A 26710-nucleotide genomic window follows, 5' to 3' on the forward strand; every position below is an offset into this window, starting at 1 on the left:
ACGCCGTTTTATACAGGAGAAGTCGCATATATGGAGGTCTGAACAGCAAGGGCAGACTTTGGTTGGAGAAGGTCTGAGATGGGTATGCCAGCATTCTTCAGGAACAGTTTCAGAGGGTGCAGCAGGCACAGGTTCAGGGGGAGCAGCTTAAAGTCTCATAAAGCATTGTTGGCATTTAGATGCTTTTGGTTCTAGTACACAACTGTTGTTGGTTTCAGGAGAAGGAGCTCAGAGGGACATCTTGGTTGCTGATCTAAAAGATGTGTATCAGATGCTGCTTGTGACTTTCATAAGTCTTGGTCTAAGATTTGTTGTCTCTATGTCATGTATCTCTTCTGTGATATCTCTTTTATGGTGTCAAGGTCATGTAACGGCCTTTGTTGGTTTCCCCACTATGCCTGGGATGAATGATGTAATATAATTGGTTGGTTCTGATGTATCCCCTCTTGATTAGGAGTATGGATGTATGTATTGAGTCTCTTGGTGATAGGAAGGTCCCTTATGGTGTATAAGTCTTGGTTCTTTTGCAGAACATCTTTTGCAGATATTACCTACAGTCAGGGGGAGCATGTTTCAGCACAGTCAAGCAGAGATATCAGCATGTACTCAGGGGGAGCACAGCCCTTTGCCCTTGATGACAAAGGGGGAGAATGATTCTAAGGATCTTGGGGTTGCCATCAAGTCCAAAGGGGGAGATTGTTGGCATTTTGGCACAGGTGTGGCGCTGGTATTGTCCTTGATGGCAACTCTCTTTGATGACAGATCTCAGTCCAATCTACAAGTATGAAGAGAAATTTCATATACGCAGGTTCATTAAGCCAAAGTTGCGTATACACGCAGGGACGCTATAGACTAAGTCGCGGATACGCAGGTTCGATATATATAAAGTCGCGTATACACGCAGATTCATGAACTAAAAAGGGCGTGCATGTCGAGAAGCTTCCCTTTGGTCCGTGGTAGTTAGTCCTCGGTACTTGAGCCTATGTCTTTGGACCAAAGTATCTCGACAGACGTGTTGATCTCTAGTTTTGAAGCTGATGGTATTGGATTTCTATGGTTTGGCCCTTGGTATTGAGCAAGGCCTAAGGCTATATAAGGAGAAGAAGATCATTAGGCAAATACACTGAAAAAGTCTTGAATATCTGATAAAGAAAGAGATCTCGTATGCAGGTTCTGGGTTGCTTGATCTAAACTAAGGAGAGATCACATCGGTTGATCGAAGACTAGATCTAAGGATAGATTGGGATCTAATGGTTTGAAATGCTCTATTATGATATGGTTGATTATGCGTATTTCTCGATCTGCATACTGACGCAATGTTATGTTCTGGATCTAACTGATGTCTGGTACAGCTGCAAGTTGAGAGAATTTATTTTTAGATCTATATGCAGGTTGTCTTCGTTAAAAGGGCGTGTATACGCGGGTTTCTCTCATTGAAGTAGTGTATATCTTTTGAAGCTTGATTTTTTTTGGGTTTGCAGTTGGGTCTGACTGTTATTGCAGTGTTCTATAGTCTGATCTGTGTTCTGGTGACTGGGTTTGACAGGGTATCAGTGGTTCAGTGATTCAGAGATTGTTGATGCAAGTATTGATTGTCTTGTAATCTGCTATGAAAGTTGAATGAATTGTGGTCTTCAGATTGTAATGTTGTGCTTCAGGAATGTCCAGTCTGAAAATGTATGAAAAGTGGTACCTGAAAGAAAGAAGATTGTAGGCCTGCACCTACGTACTAGTATCTTAGCTAGTACAAGAGCAAAGGGGGTTGGAGCTCCCTTCCAAGGAAGTTTGGAGAACGTGAGAGGGTTGTAGCCCTCTGCAGGTTGTAGCCTGCGTACTGGTATAAGGCTGCACCAGTACAAAATATTGTAAACTAAAGTTCCTATTAAAGAAAGATAGAGACAACTTGCAACAGGTGGTTTTCACCCACATTGGGTTTCCACCTTATATCTTGGTGTTCATGTGTGTGGCTTTTGTGTAATGATCTGTTATACTGCATCTGTTTACTTTTAATATGGTTAATAAAGTCCTGATGCATTTACTGAAGATAAACTAATTGAATCATAAGTTTTCTGGTTATACGCTGGTTTCTTTAGACACAGTAGCGTGTACACGCTGTTTCACTTAACTGAAGTCGCGTATATGTTTCAAAGTATTTGAAAAGTTTTATTGATCTGATAATACTGATTCACCCCCCCCCCCCCCCCCCTCTCAGTATTATTTCCAACAGTCAAAAGGATGTTAGAAGATTTCTAAGATTCATAGGATACTATAGAAGGTTTATAGAAAATTTCACTAAAATAGCATCCCCACTTTTCAAATTACTCAGCAAAGATTGTGAATTCAATTGGAATCCTGATTTCCAGTTGGCATTTGAGACTTTGAAAGAAAAAACTTATGAAGCACCCATCTTAAGAGGTCCAAATTTGAAACTACCTTTTCACATTTCAACAGATGCTTCAGATATAACTCTGGGAGCTGTATTAGGAAAAAATATTTGATCCCCTATGCCATCTATTACACAAGCAAGAATTTGACTCTCATTGAGTTAAATTACAATATAACTGAAAATGAATTCTTAGTTGTTGTTCATGCTATTAGCAAGTTGAGACATTACATAATAGGCTATGAAACCTTTGTTCATACATATCACTCTGCAATTAGGTACTTAATGAATAAACATATTACTAATGGCAAAGTTACATGATGGTTATTACTCCTGCAAGAATTCAACATCACTGTTCTAGATAGACCTGGAAAACAAAACACAGTTGTTGATCTCTTGTCTAGAATTCCAAATATCAAAGATGACACTCCAGTTGAAGATAAATTTCCTGATGAATATCTTTTTGCAGTAACTACTCAGACCCCTTGGTTTGCAGATATTACCAATTACTTAGTCACAGGAAAATTACCTTCACATTTGTTTCCTAAGGAGAAAATAAAAATCATTCAAACAAGTGCAAGTTACTCATGGATTACTAATGAATTCTATAAAATAGGTCTAGATCTCATGATCAGAAGATGTGTTCGAGAAGATGAAATGCATAAAATTCTTAAGGCATGTCATGATGAACCTTGTGGTGGACACTTTGCTGACAACAAGACATCCTATAAAATCCTTCATTTAGGATATTATTGGCCCTCCATCTTCAGAGATGCCAAAGAATATGTCAAAAGGCGTGATAGCCGCCAAAGGGTATGAAAACCTGCTCCTTCAGATTAAATGCCACTACAAACTCAAGTACTCATTGAACCTTTTGAAAAATGGGCCTTGGATTTTGTTGGACCAATTAATCCTCCATCCAAATAAAAGAAGTATATTTTGGTATGCACTGATTATGTCACCAAATGGGTAGAGGCTAAAGCATTACCTTTTGCTAATGAAAATTCTGTAGTTAATTTTATTTTTGAGGACATATTCACTCGTTTTGGTGTTCCAAGAGAAATTGTGACAGATCAAGGGTCTCAATTTACATCTAAAATGGTGGAAAGGCTTGTGGAAGAATACAAGATCAAACATAGAAAGTCCATTCCTTATCATCCACAAGAAAATGGTCAATTTGAATCTACCAATAAGGTGATTGAAGGAATTTTCACTAATACTATACATCTACATAGAAGAGATTGGGCAGAAAGGCTTCTTGAAACCTTATGGGCCTACAAAACTACATGGAGGAACAAAACAGAACATACTCCCTATGAGCTTGTCTATGGGAAGAAAGTCCTATTCCCTATAGAGTTTCAAATCAGAACCTTCAAGATGGCAGTCCAATTGGGATTGGATTTATCAGAAGCACAAAAAACATAGAATGGAGCAACTCAACAAGCTTGATGAAATCAGGTAAGATGCAGTTCAAAGAACTAGTTTAGTCCAACAACAAAGGGCTAAATGGCATGATAAGTATATCAAGGAGAAGAATTTTTGAGCAGGAGATTGGGAACTTTTGTTAGATTCAAAATTCAAAGATTTTCAAGGAAAGTTTCAAACTCATTGGCTTGGGCCATATGAGATTGAAGAAGTCTTTAATAATGGAGCAGTGAGAATAAGGGAAATAGATGAAAGAAAGGTACCTATTCTTGTGAATGGTCATCGATTGAAGATATATCATAAGCCAATTTCAAGAGAGGATTTTGTCAAGATTTTCCAAGATAACACTGAAATGAAATTGGTGAAGAAGAATTCTTCTCCACTAACTTAGCTTTTATTTTTCCTATAGATATATATATATATATATATATATATATATATATATATATATATATATATATATATATATATATATATATAAGAAAATGTATAAGTATGAAAACCAATTATTAATTGGCATACTTATACATGAAATATAGGCTGAAAATCAGAGATTTCTGACATCCTATATTTTCCATTTTCTTTCTGTAATAAGTAGTGACATAAAGTTACATTCGTTTGTAGTTCTTAATCTGCAAATTCATTTCATTTCATTCTATATTACCCCATTTTCATTTTAGTTTACAATTTCATTCCATCTCACTTCAATTTCATTCCCTTTCACTTTCATATTCCATTTCCATTTCATTTCACATTCATGTTCCATAGCCATACTTCATTTTTTTCATGTTCCGTAGTTGATTCCATTCTGCTACTAATTTGATTCTGCAACCATATCTCATTCAACAACTCTGACATAATTATATAGTTTACAAACAAATGATGATTGCAGGGAATTGAAGAATCTTGTTTTGAAGATCAATATGCTAAAAGGGTCCCTACGGATCAACACCAAAGAAAACAACAAATGAAAAGGTTAAGTTCTGAAAGGTAAAATGAAAAAATTTATTTTAAATAGCAAGGTTAAAACATAAAGCATATATAATATGGATATTCATATGCTTCATTGACGAATCATCGTTTGATTTGATTGCAATCTCCATCATACTACATATCTGCCAGATCCTCCATATTTTGTCACATAATGGTCCATAATTAACTCCCTCGTTGTTATTAATGGTCATGAATACGACGTGACATGCTTGTCTACGTTTCTCCAAAGCCCCTACCATCTACTTATTTCATACAAACCCGCAGTTCCTTTCACCATATTTGCAGTCAATCCATTTCATAAAATGAGGAAGGGTAATTCTGAAGGTTGAGAACTCTGTGTAGTAGATGGCATGGGGCTAATTGTTAGATCAGAACCGGTAGGAGAAAAGCACATGGAAGGATACCCACAGCTCAAAGAAATGTTGCAGAAAGCAGGATGGCTTAAATTCATCGAGAAATTTGATTGTTTTCATAAGGAGATTACAAAATCCTTTGGTCGATCTTTTGATGGCACAGAGGTAGAAATTGGAGACATCAAGTTTGTAGTAACTAAGTCATTCATAACCGAGGCTATAGAAATTCCAAGGCATGGTGAAATATGGTTCAAGAACAAGGATTTCCACAATGAATCATGGAAAGTAATACTCAAAAACCTAGGTATGGATGTCTCTATTTTTAGAAAAGGAATTTCCATTTCAGCTCTTAAAACTAAGTGGAGGAAAATGCTCTTAATATTATAGAAATTTATCACCTGTGAGGGGAGATTTGGTTGAATGTATGTCTACCATATCCATTTACTGATGAATTTCTTAGAAAATGGGGAAATCAATCTTCCTTTCTTCCTATTAAATAGTTTAAGAAGGATGGCCTCAAATGTGCAAAAGAAAATAGAGTTCATAGATACAACCATGTATCATCATGGGTTGATAAAGGTATTGATTGAGTTTCATTTAAAAATCATAGGAGATACCTGGGAGAATTTCCTTATTAAAAACCATTTCCAAGAAGCACCAGAGTCACTTAAAGAAGACAATGTCAGAAGAAGTAGAATAAAGAAGACTGGTATAACTATTGAAAATAGACCTGAGTTTTCATTACAAAAAATAATGAAAAGTTAATCTTTGAAGAAATGATAGAAATCAGGAAGAAAATCAAGGCAATTGGAAAGATAAGAAAGGAGAAAAAGGAGAATGTAAGTCCTCTACAACTTAGAAGAAGCTCTAGACTCCGAGGTTTGGTAAATAAAACATCATCAAAAGGGACAAAGTTTATAAATTTAGACAAGGAAACCCCAAAAACATCTGTTAACATTTCTTCTACACACAGTCATCAAAATTCTCATATTCATCATTTTGAAGGTAGCCTAAGCAAAAGATCTCCAGGCATAGACCCAGTGCAGTAACAAATATATGATTATATAGAATCAATGGACAAGAGAAGTGCCTCAATGAACTCAGAACTTTCTGTCAATCCACAAGAACCTCTAATTGATACTCTCAAACATGAAATTTATGAATTAGAGATATTGAACAGACATATGAAACAGGAGAATGAAATCTTGAAGGAACAAAATAAATTGGATAAGGCAATTCACGATAATACCATTTTGCATTTAGGACTGTGGTATAAGAAAAACAAGAAATTTAAAAGAAAGAATAAGATTTTGAATAGAGCAGACATCAACCTTAAGTACATGTTTCTTATGACAAAGCCGAGAATGACAGTCACTTCAAAGAAGAGCAAAAGAAGGAATTTGGATGTATTAGCAGAGGTGTATAAGCAAATGCATTAGGGAGAAAGAACTCACATTTTTGGCAAATTGCATGAGGACATGCAATGATTTTGTAGTGGGGGTATGTTGAATCTCAAAATTACCCTCTCCTTGACATTTTTGTCTCACCTTTTTGTCTCACTTTCTCGTAAGATAATAGACCCAATCAATGATAAATGCTAGGTTTTGTCTTAGGGAAAGTATTAAAATGATCACCATATTATATTTTCATGTTCTTGCTATTTGAATAGATTTTTGCAAATTAGCTATAGAACGCAGCCTATTCTGCAACTAACTGTGGATTTCGTAGCTACTCTCATGGTTTGGAAGGTTCCAGGTGTTAAATGAAGAATTGGACCACATGAGCATTTCTAGAATCCTCTCCACATGGATTCCATCCTATTCACTTGGTCCAGATCGACGAAAAAAAAGCCTAAGGTCATGGTCAAAGATGGAGTAAAAATACGTTATCTAGAAGTAGTAAGACTCTTGATTTGCTCTTTCGTGGATAATTAAGAGTCTAACAGTTCCATTAAAAATTTAATTCGAATTAGCCACATGTAGCTGATCAAAAGTTTAAACTGCCCTATTGTAATTCAAATTAGCCACCTATACCAAGTTTTCTCATAAATAGCCATGTTAGATTTATTTCAAATTAGTCACCTGTTGCAAGTTTTTCTCATAAATAGTCATGTTAGATTTAATTCAAATTAGTCACCTGTAGCAAGTTTTTCTCATAAACAATCATGCTAGATTTAATTCTAATTAGTCCCCTGTAGCAAGTTTATCTCATAAACAGTTATGTTATTTTCCTATAGATATCAGTTGCATGGAACCGAGAAGTAGTTAGAAGTTAGAAGGAATTACGTTGAGGCTTTTTGCTGATACTTTGTATTCAGACTTTGTTTTGTTCATAATACAAACTTCGTGTTGTCAATGATCATTTAAAGTGCATCCTTAACTAGCTAGCATTCCAGCCACATTAGTTGTAGAGGACCCCTGCACTGAAGGGGGTTTTTCATTTGTTGTTTTCAGTTTAGTTTCTATTACTCTATTTTTAGCAAATCTGTTTTCTAATTTAGAATGATATTTCATTTCAATTTTTAACCAATAAGTGTAAGGATAAAACCAAAATTGTGCAACCTTGTTCTTCTAAGATATTTCATGGAGAAAAATGATTTTGTTTCCAAATTGAATTAATATTGAAGTAATAAGAATACATAGTTGCGTAGTTTTCTCACTATTTTTTCATTCATTCTCTTAGAATAGAATTGTCAATTAACTATGTTAATGGATGTTTTCAGAAGCCATTTCAAGATGATGATGATCCTAAACTAAATGGTTAAATGTCTAAATTCATACAGTGATTGAATTTACTCATTACGTTGTTAGTTTTACATGCTTTTACCATTTTGCTTTTAGATCCTTAGTTGCATCATTGATATTCCAAAAAAATCATTTCAAGGAGATTGATTTAATCATATTCCAAAATTGAATAGTTGAATTTTTAATGAATGCAATTACTGAGTTACTTTCTGCATCAATTTCACTCTTGGTTTTAAGAATTAGATCCATGGATTAGGACTAATGATAAGATAAGATAGATTCTCTGATTCCTTATTAGGTTATAACTAGCCAACAGTTCTTGGTCCATTTTTAGGAAATTAGATTAACTTAGGAACATTTCCTTTCCTTTAAAATTCATTAGATCCACTTAAATTTTCTCATAGTTTTAGGTTGTACATTCTTAGACATCAAAGAACAGAAACCTCCAAAAACAAACATAAAATACAAAACAACAAAGTAAGAGAAAGGTTAACTAAGAACATATATTGCACCACACTTTATCAGTCTACAAACCTCGGTTGATAATTTATAAAAGCAATTTAGGACACTAAATTGACTAAACAAAGTCCATGACAATTTTATTATAAGCATGCTTTGTTGGAATGAGCTCAACCCATTTTTTGAATTAATTTGTTGTTGTCAAAATGCAAGAATAACCATTGCTAGAATTTTGGTTAAACATGCCAATGAAATCTAACCCCTATTGTTGAAAAGGGGCTTATGCTATAACATGTTGGAGATGCAAGCCTGCTAATTTCTGCTTCCTTGTGAAAAGTTGACACTCTTGATAAGTTCTGACGAATTTGTGCACATTCGAAAAAATGGTGGGCCAGTAATATCCTGCACGCAGAATCTTGTGGGCTGTAGTTTTCGCTGCAAAGTGCCCTCCACAAAATCCTACACGAAATTCAGTGATGAGATTTTTAGCTTGATCCTTATCAATGCATCTGAGTATTATCCCATCCAGATTTCTCCATCCTAGGCCATCCTTTAAGATACAATATTTGGATGCCTTGAATCTGAGAGCCCTCCTTTTATGGGCTACCAAATGATTAGGACAAGCCGAGTTTGTCAAATACTAGATGACGTCCTTATAGAATTCGATCCCTTCCCACTTGTAAAGTTCAGGAGATATAAAAGGTGAAACAACCTCATTCTGGCAGACCATATCTAGGTATTTCTCATTAATTTCTGTCAACATTTGAGCTAATCCTTTACCTATGACATGCTTGGTTGGTCTGATTTCAAGATCATATTATTGAATCTTAGTTACCCATTTGACATGAGTTCCAAAGTAATCAGTTTGAGTTAAGATATATTTGATAGATAAGTGCAGATCAAATGAAATAATGTTTTAATAACCCACATATGTCTTGAAATACTTAAGATATTTGCCCAATGCATTCCATGATGTTATACCTCAATTATGAGTTCTTCCATGACTTACTCATGAAGGAAATTGGTTTTTCATGCCCATGTTTGTTCTTATGTAATAGAATACCCACAATTATAGTATTCTCGGAAGAAAATGAAAAGATCATAAAATATTTTGAATAATCCCAGCTAACAAAGACAAGATTTGGCGATGGTATCCTTGATATCCTAAAATCCCTCTTTATGCTCTTCCTTCCAAATAAATTTTGCATCCTTTTTAAAAAGGAATTGTATAGGTTTACCAATCTCAACATAGTTTGGAATAAATCTCCTGAGAATATCTGTCTTACCAAGGAAAGGCTGAAGGGACTTAAGATAATGAGGTAGTTGAATTTGTTGAATAGCCTCAACTCTTTCATGATCAATTTTGATGCCATCTTTGGAAATGATATGTCCCAATAATTTGCCTTCGTTCAACCCAAAAAAAATACTTCGCTAGGTTTAATGATATGTCAAATTCATGACATTTGTAAAAAAACTTCCTTAGATGGCTGATATTATCTTTACCATTCTTAGAAAAAATAGTGAGGTCATCCTCATAGATCTCAATGATTTTTCCAATTAATTCGTTGAAAAGAATAATCCATGGCACTTTGAAAAGTATCCCCTGCATTTGTTAGCCCGAAGGGCATTCAAAGATATTTAAAAGTACCCCAAGGTGTGGTGAAAGTAGTCTTATGACGATCTTCATCTTTAACCCGAAGTTGGTTATAACCCCAAAAACCATCTAATAATGACATCAAACCAAACCCGATTATCCTTTGTAGCATATTATCCATGTTGGGCAACAAATAATTATCTTTTTTACATGCTAAGTTAAGATTTCAAAAATTTACACATATTTTGATAGTACCATTCTTCTTTCTAACAATAACCAGGTTCGAGCACCAAGATGAATGCCGAGTTTGTCTAATGATACCAACAACAAACATTTTTTGTAATTCTTTCTGAACCAGAGGGGCCAACTTAGGATTTATTTGCCTTAGATTTTGCTTGAATGGTTTGGCCTCTTCATCCTTCAAAGGAATAGTATGTTGAATAACATATTTCCGGTATCCTTTGAGTTCATCATAGGAAAAGGCCAAAACATCACGATATTCAATAAGCAGATCAATCAAACTTTCCTTTTCTTCTTCAAAATATCCTTTACCAATTTTAACTATCTTTGGGTTCTTAGGAAAATCGATATTCACCTCAATGAATTCCCCAGGATCCATCTTCTTTTCATCAGTCATTTTTGTTAAATCATTTCTATCAAAGAGTTGTTCCATGGCCACCATGTTCCCCATGGTGGGATTTATCACATCCTTCTTTCTAAGTTTAGATCATTTTTCCTTAGAACAAGGTTGGAAACTTTCGAATTTGTCTACGTGATTTAGGAAATGAACAATTTTCCTTTCATCATAAAAAAACTTTCCAATTCTCTAGATTATCTGGGATTGAAGGTCTAAAATGACTTCCATTATGGCTTTATCCTTTATTAGATTATCGAAAATTTGGAAAGTGGAAGCGACAACAGCAAGCTCATCGACTTGACCGTTTTCTTCTCTAGGAACATTGTGTATGCCAAATGCATCGAATCACAATGTTTATATATTTCCCAAGTCTATCACTTTTGCATGAGAATATACCCTTGACTTGTTTGATAACAAGATCTGAATCACCTTTTACAGTGAGTAATTTTATTCTGAGGTCCCTAGCTATTTCCAAACCTAGTAGCAAAGCTTCATATTCAGCCACGTTGTTGGTAGCTTCAAACTCTAGATGGAAAGAAATTTGAACACATGTCCCAGGGGTGAAGTAAAAATGATCCCGACCCCTTTACTTAGTTTTGAAAAAGCACCATCAAAACTCATGTGCCACATCAGATCTTTAGACTCTATATCATCCTTAGGCAAATCTATAGGATCAGAAAGGACAACATAATTCACAATGTTGGACTGCATCACAATAGGCTCGTCTAAAGGGCCCTTGGGAGGAGATATTTTTTTTGAAACCTCTTCAACCTTGGTATGATCATCACATGAAATAGAAGAAGAGGGAGCTTCAGGAACCTTTTCAGGAGACCCTTTAACCTCTTCTGTGACTGAATTATTCTGAATTGGTCTTTTGATCATTTGAGTGATAGGCACATGTATTTTTGCTTGGCTGATCCATTCTCCTAACTTGAAACCAGAATTAGATTTAAGAAAATCATAGGTCAATTCTTCTTGGGTTTATTTCTCTTTAAGCCAATATTCGTCCTCATTCTCAACATTACTTAAGTTAAAATTGTTAGAAAATTATATATTACAAAGAAATGGAACACATAAAGTAATGCATAAATATAAACATAGAAAACACATAAAAACAATAGAGACACATATATACGTGGTTTAGCCAATTTGGGCTACGTCCACGGAGAAACGATGACTCCTTCCTTTTATATTATCTAACAAAATGAAGAGATACAACCTACAGTAGATCCACTTTAATTCCCTCTTTGCTCTCACACAATATCCTCTCTATTTCTCACTCAAAATACACACATACATAGCCGAAATACAATTCCCTCATAAATAGTGAGGGTTTTCCTTCTAGGGAAAAAACCCTAAATTAAACATAACTTCTACCATCAGATTTCTGCCTAATGAATGGGCTAGATTGACTACGAAATTACAACATTTTACAAGGCAATTTTACATCTATTTTTAGCCTCAAGGTTGCTACCCCTGATCCCTCACCCGTTGGGGGGGGGGGGCTTTAAAGAATTGTTATCGCCCCCCCAAAACCCCCCTCGCGATGCACAAAAACGGGCAATGTTTTTGCCACATTACGAAATGGGGTCCAATGTGGCAATGCCTCTGAATAAAGAAGATAATCAGGCTCCACACCTAACAATCTCCCACTTGGAGACTGATTATAGCAACTCCACGACTACTTCATTTGCTGGACAATGACTCCACTTTGGACCTAGTTGTTTCCCATCTCCATCATCATACTTGAAGCCCAATTGAAACCAAGTAGAATCTCAGTTTCTCCTTGGTTACAACTTTTGTTAACATATCTACAGGATTCTGGCTAGTGTGTATCTTTTCCAGCTTCAATTGTCCATCTTCCAACATTGATTGTATGAAATGGTACTTGAGTTGTATATGTTTAGTCTTGGAATAAAATGTAGAGTTGTTTGCAAGATGTATGGCACTCTGGCTATCACTATATAACCTGCCCAACACCTTCCTTTTACCCAATTCATCCAGAAAAAATTGTAACCAAATAATTTCTTTACTAACCTTTGTAGCAGCGACATACTTTGTTTTCATCATTGAGAGTGCAATGAAACTTTACAGTTTTGAAACCCAATTGATAGTTGTTCCGCCTAAAATAAAAACATACCCTGTGGTGCTCCTCATGTTATCTCTATCACCTGCCATATCTGCATCATCGTATCCATATAGAGCAATGTTTGAACCACCAAAGCATAATGTTTGATTTGTGGTACCGCTCAAATACCTAAGAATCCACTTCACCAACATCCAATGTTCTTTTCCTAGATTGTTCATGTACCTTCTTACAACTCCCACTGCATGTGCAATATCAGGCCTTATGCAGACCATTGCATACATTAAGCTTCCAACTGCTGATGCATATGGAACTTTAGACATATAAGCCATTTCTTCTCGAGTCTTGGGACACACCTCCTTACTTAGTTTGAAATGACTAGCCAAAGGTATACTAATTGGTTTTTCATTTTGCATATTAAATCATTTCTTTACTAACCTTTGTAGCAGCGACATACTTTGTTTTCGTCGTTGAGAGTGCAACGAAACTTTGCGGTTTTGAAACCCAATTAATAGTTGTTCCACCTACAATAAAAACATACCCTGTGGTGCTCCTCCTGTTATCTCTATCACCCGCCATATCTGCATCATCATATCCATATAGAGCAATGCTTGAACCACCAAAGCATAATGTTTGATTTGTGGTACCGCTCAAATACCTAAGAATCCACTTCACCAACATCCAATGTTCTTTTCCTAGATTGTTCATGTACCTTCTTACAACTCCCACTGCATGTGCAATAGCAGGCCTTGTGCAGACCATTGCATACATTAAGCTTCCAACTGCTGATGCATATGGAACTTTAGACATATAAGCCATTTCTTCCTGAGTCTTGGGACACACCTCCTTACTTGGTTTGAAATGACTAGCCAAAGGTATACTAATTGGTTTTTCATTTTGCATTTTAAATATTTTCAACACCTTTTGTATGTACTCACTCTGAGACAATGTTAATTTGCGGTTCTTCCTATCTCTAGTTATTCTCATACCAAGGATTTGTTTTGCAGCACCCAAATCCTTCATTGCAAATGAGTTTTCCAATTTTCTTTTGAGCACATTTATTTCCTACATGTTAGACTTGCAATAAGCATGTCATATACATACAATAACAATATAATATAGCTACCATCATTTTTCCTTTTGAGATAAACACAATGATGAAAGTGACATCTAGTATAACCTTGTTTGGACATAAACCTATCAAATTTTAGATACCACTACCTTGGACCCTGTTTTAATCCATACAAGCTCTTCTTTAACCTGCACACTAGTTTCTCCTTCCCTTTTACCTTATATCCTTGTGGTTGCTGCATATATATCTCTTCATCCAAATCCCCGTGGAGAAAGGTTGTCTTTACATCTAACTGCTCAAAATGCAAATCTTCAGCTGCTACTAGACTTAAAATAGCTTTGATTGAATTCATTTTAACAACAAGAGGAAATATCTCATCAACCCTTCACTACAAGTCTAATTTTATACCTTTTTCTACATCCATCTTCTTCCTTCAATCGGTAAACCCATTTATTCTTTCGATTTCTATGGCCTCCCTAAATTTATGGTGGTAAGAGTGAGCAATTTTAGCAATAACCTTGGTCTCCTCAATACATATATGATGCTTGGTCTTCTCTGCATGCTCTACCAAGGCTGAAGACCAAGCCCTCCCATGCTTAATGTTAGCTGCGTGCTCATTAATCCTCTAATTAATGGAGCGCCCAATTTCACCAACATAGGGGGTCCCACAAGAACAAGGAATAACATAGACCCCTTTCATGTCTTTGGGGTCTACAGGGTCTTTTACAGATCTAAGGGAACTACGAATGGTGTTAAGGGGTCTAAAGGTTGAAGGAACATTATGTTTCTTAAGGATCCTAGCAATCTTGTCAGTGGTCCCTTGTATGAAAGGGAGATGAACCCCTGAGATTCTATCTTTGGGTTCTTCTTTAACCTTGGGACCTCTTCTTGCTTTAAGGAAAGCTTTCAGACCTATGTTGGTGAAACTGGGCGCTCCATTAATCAGAGGATTAATGAGCACAGAGCTGACATTAAGCATGGGAGGGATCGGTCTTCAGCCTTGGTAGAGCATGCAGAGAAGACCAAGCATCATATATGTATTGAGGAGACCAAGGTTATTGCTAAAATTGCTCACTCTCACCATCATAAATTTAGGGAGGCCATAGAAATCGAAAGAAGGCTGAGCAATCTCAATAGGGATGACAACTGGAATATTAGTAGTTGTTGGATCCCTGCCCTCTCCTCCCCGCCCCCCTTCTCCCTTCTTCATTCTAGTTGTTTCCTTTCCTTTTTTCCCCTCGGCTATTGTAGTGTTTGGATTCCCCTTCGTTCCCTTCCCCCTTTATTTTTAGATTTGCTTAGGTTAGGTTCCCTATTTTAAAATTAAATAATAAATAAATTTAGTTCAAAATTTTTTATATTAAAATTATTAATTTTATTTATAAACATAAAGAGTTATAAATGAGTTATTTATATCATATAATCTTATTATTGGTTTTAACTAATTGTTTGATTCCTTTATTCCATCTCTAATAGTATCTCATTCATCTAAAAGAAATCAATTATAATTATTTAGCAAATAATCTTTGGTCATGTATTAAACATTCTTATATATTTCATAATGCTTATCAATTTCTTGGTAAAAATGGGTTAACCATTAAGTTATACTTACTAAATATTTAAACATTAAACTCTAATGTCTTATAGGTTTATCCCTGTACAAGAGTTTACATAACATTTTAATCAAAATTACTATATCTAAAAAATTTAACCAAGTAAAAGGAATTAGATACAATATATTCATATCCCATATAAGTTAAATAAATTTATTCTCGGAAAGTTATTTATTTAGTTATTTTTATTAATTAATTCATTTTCAATAATTCTTAATCTGATAACATAAGTTTTTGTTTAGTTTAAAGTTGAAAAAGAAAAAAAATTAAAATTAATAATTATCAACGGTTATTCATATGAAACTAAGTCAAAATAATTAAATATTAAAAATTTTATTATCTAATTTAGTAGTAAAACTCCCCCTGCCCTTGATCTTGTCAAATTTAGTTGGAATCCAGTCAATTGTAGCCGTTTCCTATGGTCCAAATTAGTTGCTTCTTTTTATCCATTATAATGAGGAGTCTCTCTATTTAATATGTTTCCATGATCTGGTTCTTCATCTTGTCCTGACAATGAACCACATTTGCTGGTTCAAAACGCGTCAACAAATGAATTTTGATGTGATTATCTCAGAAATTTGTTCGTAAATCTTGATATTAAATAAATGCTTCATAAGAAATACCTTATTTGAGGCGGACGGTTTTTCATATAGTTTTGTAAATGCCAACATTATACCCTCTGTTTTTGTTTCCTTTGAAATATTAAAGGTTATCGATGCCGCTAGGCACAACTGTATTGTTCCAACTGCCTTTCTGTCAAGAAACTCCCCATCTATGTCTGTCATACTCATCGGCTTCTCTGTCTTTCCACTCAATGCTAGGTACAAAAATCTATGATACAAGTAATCTTTCATCTGCATATTCCACAACTGGTAGTTTTGGCCGATTTTTCGACCATAAAGCTACCATCTTCTGCCATTTCTCCCACTAGAACTAGGAACCCTTCTCTCCTGCGAGCTTATTAGCCAAATAGACCTTCAGCTTTGATACAAGTTGTTAGAAAATTATATATTACAGAGGAATGTAACACATAGAATAATGAAGAAATATAAACATAGAAAACACATAAAAACAAGAGAGACACAGATATACGTGGTTCACCAAATTTGGGCTACGTCCACAGAGAAACATCCAGTCCTTCCTTTTATATTATCTAGCAAAATGAAGAGATACAACCTACAACAGATCTGTTGTAATTCCCTCTTCTCTCTCGCACAATCTCCTCTCTCTTTCTCGCTTAGAATACACATATACATAGCTGAAATACAATTCCCTCATATATAGCAAGGGGTTTCCTTTTAGGGCAAAAAACCATAAATTATACATAACTTCTACCGTCAGATTTACGCCTAACGAATTGCCTAGATTGACTATGAAATTACAACATTTTACAAGAAAATTTTACATCTATTTTTAGCTTCGGGGGCATTTCCCCCGATCCATTGCTGGGGGGGATCTAAAGAATTGTTGTCACCCCCCATGGACCCCCCTGGCGACGTGCAAAAATGGGCGGCGTTGCCACCACATTATGAAATGGGGTCCAATGCGGCGATACCTCTAAACAAAGAAGATAATTAGGCTCCACACCCAACAAATATTTCAACATCTCGACTATTCTCAATAATTTCCATCCAATCCTTTAGAGATAAATGAAATTCTTTTCCAAACATATTAATTTGAGGATCAAGGGGTATTTTCTCAACAAGAGGAATTCTTCTCGGCCATGGGTGATTATTACTTCCAGATTGTGTACTGAACATTTGAATCATTCTGGAGTGGATTTAATTCATTTGTTTGGTATGTTGTATATTCATTTCTTTTACCAAACGGGTAAATTCCTTGACTATTTCTGATTCTTTTTCTTTAACTTATTTTCGTTTAGACTTAATTTGGATTCTTTGAAAACCAAAACTTTCTATTTTCTTAGAGGCTTTCTTATCCTTTTCCAATTCCTCAGCCATGCTTTGGGAAATTTCTAGAGTATTAGGATTAGCACATTTGATTTCATATTGGGTTTCCATTGGATAAGCTTCAAGGTATTATTCTAGAATAGTCTTGTCAGGAGGATTGTAATCCTGAATCATGTCCCTTAGAAGCTTACTAAATCTTTGGTTGAATTCTTCCACTATTTCATTTTATTTTTTCTTAAATGTGTTGAATTCTTTAACCAAATATTTTCCTTCTCTTTTATTCCCATATTTATCTTTGAAAGCGTCAAGGAGAGTCTTCAAAGAATAAAAAGAATTATCAAACCTATCTTGAAACCTGTCTAGAGCATCATCTTCTAGAGAAAGCACAAATAACTTCATTCAACCATCTTTATGATTATAATCAATAGCATGGGGAAATATGTGGATGAAGTTGTTGAATTTTTGTATATGGGCTTCGAAATTTATAACATTGTTTCCCTAGAACAGTGGTATCTTGCTCATGGTAGATTCACTTGACAAGTCATGTGGATACCCCTGAATGTTGGTGAAGTTGGAAGTCCTATAAAAGTTACCCATGAGGTCAAGATTTATAGGATGATTGATAAAAAGAAAATGGAGTTCAAGGAGGGCCTCATGTCCAAGAAAATTTAAATGATATCTAGAATGGAACTTGTTTAACCGAGCTCTTAGAACATTTTACAGGATCGGGAGCTGGGTTAACCAAGTTACCAGGATTCCTTCTAGAGTATGTTCTTGCAAATGGATGAATAAGTGGAGTCTCCACCCAAATATAAAATCAACCTAAATGTCCAGGTGTTAAATGTGAGAATGAAGAATATGAGAGGATTAGTAAGAGTAAAATTGATAAGGTGATGCGAAGGTGAAGAATGATGAGATATGGAAGGTGATTAGAAGATTATGTGAAATTGTCATAAATCCAAGGTCCAACAAAATGGTCCCCGACAACAACGCCAAAAATGGTGTTCCGCTTGATGCGCTAAATGGAAAAATGAGAGATCAATAGTGAGAATTTTTGCTAATCTCGGCAACAAGACAAACTCATCCTTGAAAACATTGCCAAAAATTGTTGTCACCTGGATTGTACAAGAACCGCGATAACCTCTCAGGGTGGGGTGGGGGTTGTCACTCTAATCCTCACCCACTCCATTCTAACTATCTCCCAACAATAGGCTATGGGGGGTAGTCCCTATGGAATGAGGTGAAGGACAACAAGTTGGAAACCAACTTGTTTGGGAGACACAAATGAGTGGCCTAGTTACTTGGTTAAATTTAGCAAGGTTAATGATTTGATTAGATTTTAAGTATGATACCAGTGCCTTGATGGAGTCACAATTATTTCTTATGATAAATTAAAAACCAAGTGACTAGATGGACACCCGCTGCCTGAATGATTAACTAATCTATATGATATGCAAGTCCTAGGGCCTATTTGAGGTGCAATGATCTTAGTTGATTTTAATTATATGCTCGATCTAAGTATGGCCTTCCCTTAACTATTTGAAGCTAGGCTCCAAGGTAGTTTGTGGGATGGAGACCAACAGGAAGTAGGCTAGGGCCTGATTAATGATACTTGTTGTTGTACTCTTATCATCTGATGCCTCCGGAGATGTACAGACTATAGCTCTGATGATTGCAAGGTCACTGTGTTAACCACCGAAGAGTTTGCAAGCCCCTTAAGCTAGGTGAAAAGGGTTTCCCTAGATTTCTATCAACCTAGCTTATGCTAGGAGGTAAGTTTTAGTGCAAGCTAGATCTATGATGCTTATGCAATGATTATGAGTGAAATTATCTTAGGTTACATTTGTTTAAGATATTTAATACTTACTTAGTGTGAATTGTCTTAAAGTAAAGAATACTTAACAATTATTGAGATAACAATCTTAACAAGATAATTGGCCAAGAGATACAAGTGCAAACTTCACAAAGCTATGAGATGCCAATGTTCAACAATGTCCAATACTTTAGATGAGCCAAATTATCTTAATGGAAACTTAGATGTTCAAATTCAATCACATCAACAAGATACCAATATGACCAAGAGACTTATTGCCAAGACAATTTATGATTTCAAGTGCTTATAGGTGAGTGAGCTTATTAGATGTGAGCAACACAATGCTAGCCACTTTCACAATATTAATGCTAGGAACAAGTAACAAAATATGAAGATACTTAGGCACTTTATGTTCCAATGATCATTTTATGAGTAACAAGTGGCTGTTAAGACAACAGTTAAACAAGTTATAACAACAATAAGTAAATATCAATCTATCAATGCTTATGATTGCCCAATGTCACAAAAATTGACCCAACCATCAAATAACTTGATAAAATTGAAAAATCAGATGTACTAGCCTCTTTAAGATGTATTTTCAGAGATATTTCAGATCTGATATGTTTATTACAACAATAAATAAATGACAGATCAACAAGCCAATGAAGTTACAATCAATGCCAAAATTGCCTAGAAATAGGAAAATTTATCGGAAACTGAAAATTTCAAGTTTTAGACCCTTATTAAGTGTATGCTTCAAAAATTTCAGATCTGAAAACTTCAGTTATGCATAAAATTCTAGCAAGCATAAAATTAGACCTAGGTTAGATCAAAGGTGCCTAAGTGGCCAAAATTCATGAAAATGAAAAATTTGCAATTTTAAACAATTTTGACCATGTAGCATGTGCTTTTAGGGTTTAATTGTTGTTGATTTAATTGTTGTAATAGAACAAAGATAAAACAAGGGTTTAGAGGTCAAACCCTAGGCATTGAACCTTGCAGAATCACTTGCCAAGTGGCCAAAAGATTTTGGATGAAGAAGCCACCTGAAAATCAAAATTTTGGAGAACCTACACCTGCAAAACCACAAAGGAATCAATTTTAAAATTTCAGATTAGGGTTTAGGGAAAACCAAGGGAAAAAATGGCCAAGAAGAGCCAATGCTATGGCAAGGAAGGCTAATGTTGAGGGCTAGGATGGTAGATCAAGGGCCAAAAAGGCAAGAGAAGGCTCAAAAGGGCTACGTTGGGGCTCAAGGACGCTTGAGGAAGAGGAGGCCCTAAGACTGGACGACCAGGGTTTAGGGAATATTTAGGGCCTAAAAGGCCACATCCAACCCAAGGTGCAACCGTCAGGGTTAAGGAATGGGGGATGAGGATTTTAATGCCTACGACCAGGCCAAAAGAGGCCCTAAAACCCTAGCGCAGGGCCCAGGAGAGGAGGTCGAAGCTTCTAGGGCTCACGACCAACCCTAGAAGGCCTAAAAATCAAAATCCTTGTCTTATTTTTTTTCCTTCCAGATCTAAATTTTGATGTAAAATATTCACTGAATAGCCCTACAAAATTTTTCAAGGAACTAGATCTTACCCTCAAGGGCCTAGAGCTATCTCTTCCTCAACTTGATCCATTGATCCAACCTACAAAAATGGAAAGTAAAACACCCAAACCCCAAATATATACAAAAAATACTTAAAACCCCAAAACCCAAGTTAGAAAAAATAATTTACAAATTATATCTACAAAATGATTCACAAGATTGACAAATATACAAGGGTTTTGAAATTTTTTAAATTTTTGAGAAAAATATTTTTTGTGGAGCTTTTTCCTTTGAATAATGTCTAAAAATATTTTAGAAACCCTAATGTATACTATAGCGTTAGCGAAGATTTAATCCACCATATAAATATTTCACATCTATTCTAGCAACTACAACCACCCTCCAAAATTTTTCCTTAGCTTCATTTTGGAGCCTCCCTTCCAACTTTTCACAACAACTTGCCTTGCTTCATCAAGTTCACAAGCTAAAGTGTTTTGATTCCACAAAGGCAACCTTTCGATCACATCCCAATGCACTCCCCTCACAGGATGATCACCCGGACTTAGTCTAGCTGCAGGTTGAGCAACTCCCCCAAGGAATTGTGCAATTATAGAGGGAAACCAACCTTCCCTCCAGAAATTGCACAATCCTGACTAGCAGCCTGCTGGGCTCCAAAATTGCACAATTCTGCAAGTTAACCCTCATAGCAAAAATAGCACAATTTTCCCTAGCAGGGCTGCTCAACCCATAATTTGCGCAAATATGGGTAACAATCAACTACTCTGCCTAGAAATTATGCAAATCTCCTGGGCAACCAGCCCAGTTCCCAGTCGGAAATGAGCATTTTCTCCCATTAGTCAAGCAGTCTTTTACATGTGCGGCTGAGTTGATCGGTTCCCTCCGGGACCGAGAAAAACTGACTTGCATGCATGGGTTGCTTCTGCCAAGGCAGCATGCAAAGGTATCCCTTGTTTCAGGGATCTATTTTTAACAATTGGAGGTTACATGCAAGGATCATTTCAGAAACCTCCCACTAAGTGTCACTTTCCCTAGATTTGTGGCATGCATGTCGCAACCTTGATGTTATCAAAACTCATCAATCGGACATTGCAAAGCTCATTTCTCACATCAACCTTGCAGCTTTAACATCTCACATCACATCTAGGAGTAGTTGACACTTTCAACTCAGTTGTTTTGGGGTAAGCCTGCTTTCCATTCCTTGTGTTGCACTTCTATCACTTTTTGTGTTTTCTCTTGTGTGAGCATTATCTGCTTGATTTTAGTGGAGGCTAGTTTTCGTTTTGATACATACTAGCTTGTCCTAGCACTACTTTAGTTTTCATTGCTATCTTGCTACTATTGCATGCATGAAACTATTTTCCACGAATGGTCATCGATTCGGAAATTCGCCTCACCCACATGCATGTTGATCTATTTACTGAATCTTTCATTCATAATTGCATGCATTTTCAATCATTCTACTTTCACTTGAAGTGTCACCATGCATCAACTATCATATTTTCTTTTAGGTTCTCGTCGATGAGTTATACCAACCTTGGTCCAGAATCTTCCTTCATTGAGACAACATTGCATAATCAGGGGAAGGAAGGCTCTGTCTTCCTCTCCAGAAATGTGCATTTCTTCCTAGGCACTATCCTTTAGGACTGTTTTGTGCATCTTTTAAGGACAGTGACTGTTGGCCCAGAAAATTTGCACAATGTAGTCATTGAGCCTGCAACCATTACCAACTAAGATTATGCATTACGTAATTCCAGCAATCAGCAACTAGAATGGACTATGCATTGCGCAGTTCTAATAGTCAGCCAGTCTCCGACCAGCCTAGACTGTGCCTTTTGCAGTCTTGGCAGTCACTATCCTGAGCTCTCGGTCGAAATTGCGCAACCTTCATGATTATTCACAAAGGTATGTTGAAAGTCAGTTCTCAAGCTCATTTTGGTTTTTGACTGACAGATTGCTTGCCATGAGTGTTTCCATGTCTCCAGGTATTGCAGGTGTTCATCTAACTCTCTGTAGTGTAGGTATAATGGTTTCCATGAGGGCAGAGTCGAAGACATCGATTAGAGCACACCTAGAGATGCAGACGATCAAATGTCTATGAGCTTGCTTACTCACGAAGATATCAAGTTGTTCGTAGACAAGAACATCAAGTTATTATAGCTAGCAGCATTAGGAAAAGTAGCTGAAAGCAACATACGGAACGCAACGAATGTAGAGAAAATAGCGAATGCAGTGAATGCAGTGAATGTAATGAACACAACGAATGCAACGAATATAGCAAATGCAACGCATGAAAGAGGAAATTTTTTGATAACATAGAGGTGTAAAAAAGTTACAAGATCAAGCAGATCCACTAATGATGAAAGCAACTTCGGAGGCTTAGGCTATGAAGTGACGACACGACATGAAGATCGTGCGAAGACATAGAATGGTTTTCTGAAGCAGCAACTCAAGGAAGAACATGAAGCTGCACAGACAGAAAAATGAGTTGCAGCAGGAACAGGAACAGTAGTGGGCGCAACATGCACTCACGGATGAAACTACATCCATACAAGTTAAAGATCCATCCCAACAGCTGGCGCGGAGCAGACATGGGGAGAAATTTTGTTGATCGCATGCACGGGATTCAGCAGCATGCATGTCATTGTGTTCATGCATGTAATCCAACCCATTCAGTACACTCACCAAGGAGAAGACAAGAAGAAAGTCCAACTAGAGCTAAATATGTACTTCGAAATGTCGATGTGAATGACCACCAACACAAACTTGAATATTAGCATGGACACTATGCATTAGTGTGTGCCAGTTCATCCACACCCAAGAAGACCATGTGCAAGTTAGTAGACGAGTTGGATGAAGGAGTCGAACCAATGCACTGGATGCAACAGAGGCAAGAGTTCGCTTTAGCAAGACGTCACCATGGGGTGCATGCACACCATCACGGACGACCAATCTTGGCATCATCTCACCACCTTCTCCATCAAAAGCATGTCAAATAGTTGGTCTCATCACAACGGACTGAGTGTTAGTGATGTCTTGCATGGCTTGCTCAAGCCATTTTGTCTCACATGAGTACATGTGCATTGTAATGTTGAGTTATGTCAAGTGTAGGTCAAGTGTCAATAGTTGGATGTAACGATCATAGAGTAGGTGAAGAGTCATGAGGGTAGTTTAACTGTCATAAAGGGGAATGTCAAGGGTCACCCCACCCTTTCATAACTCATTGTAGGGGCTTTAGGTCAGCCAAGCTTCTGATAAGACTCTCTTGGAAAGAGCTTGGACAATGTTTTAACACGCCTTGGCTTCTCCATTGCACGGAGCTAGTTCATATCCTTAGAGGAGCAGGCGGGTGGTTGTAATGTTCCATTGTTGGGGCTTGTAGGTTTACATGGATGTATTGTATGATTGGAACTTACACTTCTTTATATAATAAGAGCCAACATGTTTTCATGCATATGTTGTTATTGTAGTTGGATTGTTCTGGTTGTTGTAGCAATGTATGTTTTCTAACTTATGTAGTTATGTATGAACACTTTTCTATGCAATTATATGAATCTTGTTGCAGATGTGTTGTTGTTTTAACCATCACTTTAGATTGTCGGACTGACCTTCCGGCTTGTGATGCATATTCGCTCGTGTGTTCCCTTCCCAGCTAAGTACACTTATAGGTTTCCAAGGGGCACACTCATCTCTACCCACATGTGTTAGAAACCTCTCATACACCTTCCATGACTCACTGCATCGGTCACACCCTTGATACTGACAGAGTTATATTACGTGCTTCTGCGACATCGTGGTCAAGGCATTGCTTTACGACCCACTATTAGGACTCCTACACCAAATGGTTTGAATTCTAATTGAGACTTCTTACTAGGGAGATCCCCTTACATGTTGGCGGGTCCAAAACCACCTACATTTGGGTGCTAGAAGGAGGGCCAGATGACAAGATGAGTACTGACATATTTTTTGAATCTCTACACATATATAATGACTCACTACCGAGCTGATCTTCTGGAATGTATGTCTTATGGAAATGATTTCATCATCCTGAAAAAGCTCTTGGATAACTTGTCTCATAAAACATTTGATGGTGGAGGCTAAGTAGCCTTCATAAGGCACACAGTTGGCATTGTAGGCTCATGTGCAAGACATGGATTCTTTGAAGAATACATGAACTGTGCATTGTTCATCTACATGTTTCGAGGGCACCCAATGCAATGGTGTGCCATGTTGCCCGAAAAATCTATTCATTCTCTTTCTCATTTGGTCATAGAAATAGAACATGCTTTCAATCACTTTAACTATAAATCACTCAACAAAGAAATTATGGAATTACGAAAAGCACCCGATGAATTCGTTTAGCAATTTCACATACGCTTTTGTAATCTTGCATAGCGATTTTTGGAAGATGATATTGATTGGGAATTTCTTGATGGAAGATTTGAGTATCTTCTTCACCTATCTGAACCCCACTCAACACACTTCAGTGATGGAGATATGTAATCACAGGCAGGCATAGTTGCTGTCACAAGTGAATGTCTATGTTCATGTCATCAAACAGCTCCACCACTATGGAGTGGAGTGATGTGGGAGGTCATGCACACACCTCTGTTGAACTGTCACATCTTCCCACCCCACCTTCTCTTGAGATTTGTGTAGATTTGGCTTGTAAGCCTGTTGGTTGTCACATGGATGTGTTCTCTCGACCTCCATCCTTGTGTCTTGTTGATCCTCCAGATTGTACTACCTTGTGTTCTCCCATTCTTTTCTCCTCACTTGTTGTGAACGAGGATCAAGCTGTCGACGGAGTTGGTGTTATACAGCCAACCTACGCCATCATTCATGATGAGTGTGTGCAGGAATCTAAAGAAGAGCCCGCGGTGAAGGATGACTCCCTTCCAGCCACACCTCATCCACTTCATCCTGACATCCCTTGTGATTCTGCCACTACTGATTTCCCCTGTGAAAACCCATTTTTGAATGCTTCTACTTTCGATCATTCACAGGACACCTCGGATGTTAGTCTATCATTACAGTGCAAAGAGGACACATCTTCCTCGGAAAATCTGTTCAATCTGTCATTTATCTTTCTTGAAAACACAGAGGGTGAACATATTTGCTTCTCATCTACCCCTCTGCCCGATTCATCAAATCATGAGGATGTCGATGAACATCTCGAATTTTTTGATCTTGGTTGTTGTGATCTTTTCACTTCCTCATCCGATCACGATGTTGATTCAATCGTTGTTAATCTATCCAAGGCACTCATCTACGATGATCTATCTATCAATAAGGTCGAAACAGCCAAGATTGTCGAGGCACTTCTGCCCGAACTGATGGTTATGTCAGGCCCTCACCATCCTGAGGTTGGTTTCACTTCCGGTCATGAAATTGTTGAAACACTCAAGGCTCCTCATCACTCTCTACTTTGCATTGAAGATCAGCCAAATACCCAGATTTCGCTTCCTCCCCTCGAACTACACGATCCCATCGCTCATGCATTGGAGGAATCTTACACAGCAAGCACACATGCACAACACAAGTGGTTTGCTTTTCTCACATTTTCTTGCATGCCACATTCAAGAGAATGCATATGCTCAACATCAGCATGTAGTGTAGCACAACACCATGGCAACACAATAGAATGCATGCCATGCACTTTTACTCATCTTTGTTTTGTGGTCACTTGTAAGCTCAGAGTGTGTTTGTCTTCACTGTTACATCTTTCTTGTTTGTTGGCTTGCACAACTGTCTTGTTCATGAACTATGCCTTCACCAACACGGGTGAACCAATGCGCCGGTGGCTACATTGGAAGTATCACTTCACACAAGATGACCTATGCACTGTTAGCTTAGGAGTAGGAGTAGTGTCCGCTTTTGAGTTGTTTTCTTGCATGCTTGTTTGTTTACTTTGTTTGTTTGTCTGCTCGCTTGTTTTATTACTTTCTTTTCTTTCACTTTTGCTTCTACTCTTGCTTTGGTTTGTTGTTTGTTAGTCTTCTTGTTTGATTTTATAGGATATTTTCGCATGAAACCATGTATGACTCTTGAAGCAAGATGGGTAAAGTACAAG

Source organism: Pinus tabuliformis, chromosome J (assembly GCF_031772625.1).
Source record: "Pinus tabuliformis cultivar Carrire ecotype Pingquan chromosome J, CPIR1, whole genome shotgun sequence".
Taxonomy (NCBI): Eukaryota; Viridiplantae; Streptophyta; class Pinopsida; order Pinales; family Pinaceae; genus Pinus; species Pinus tabuliformis.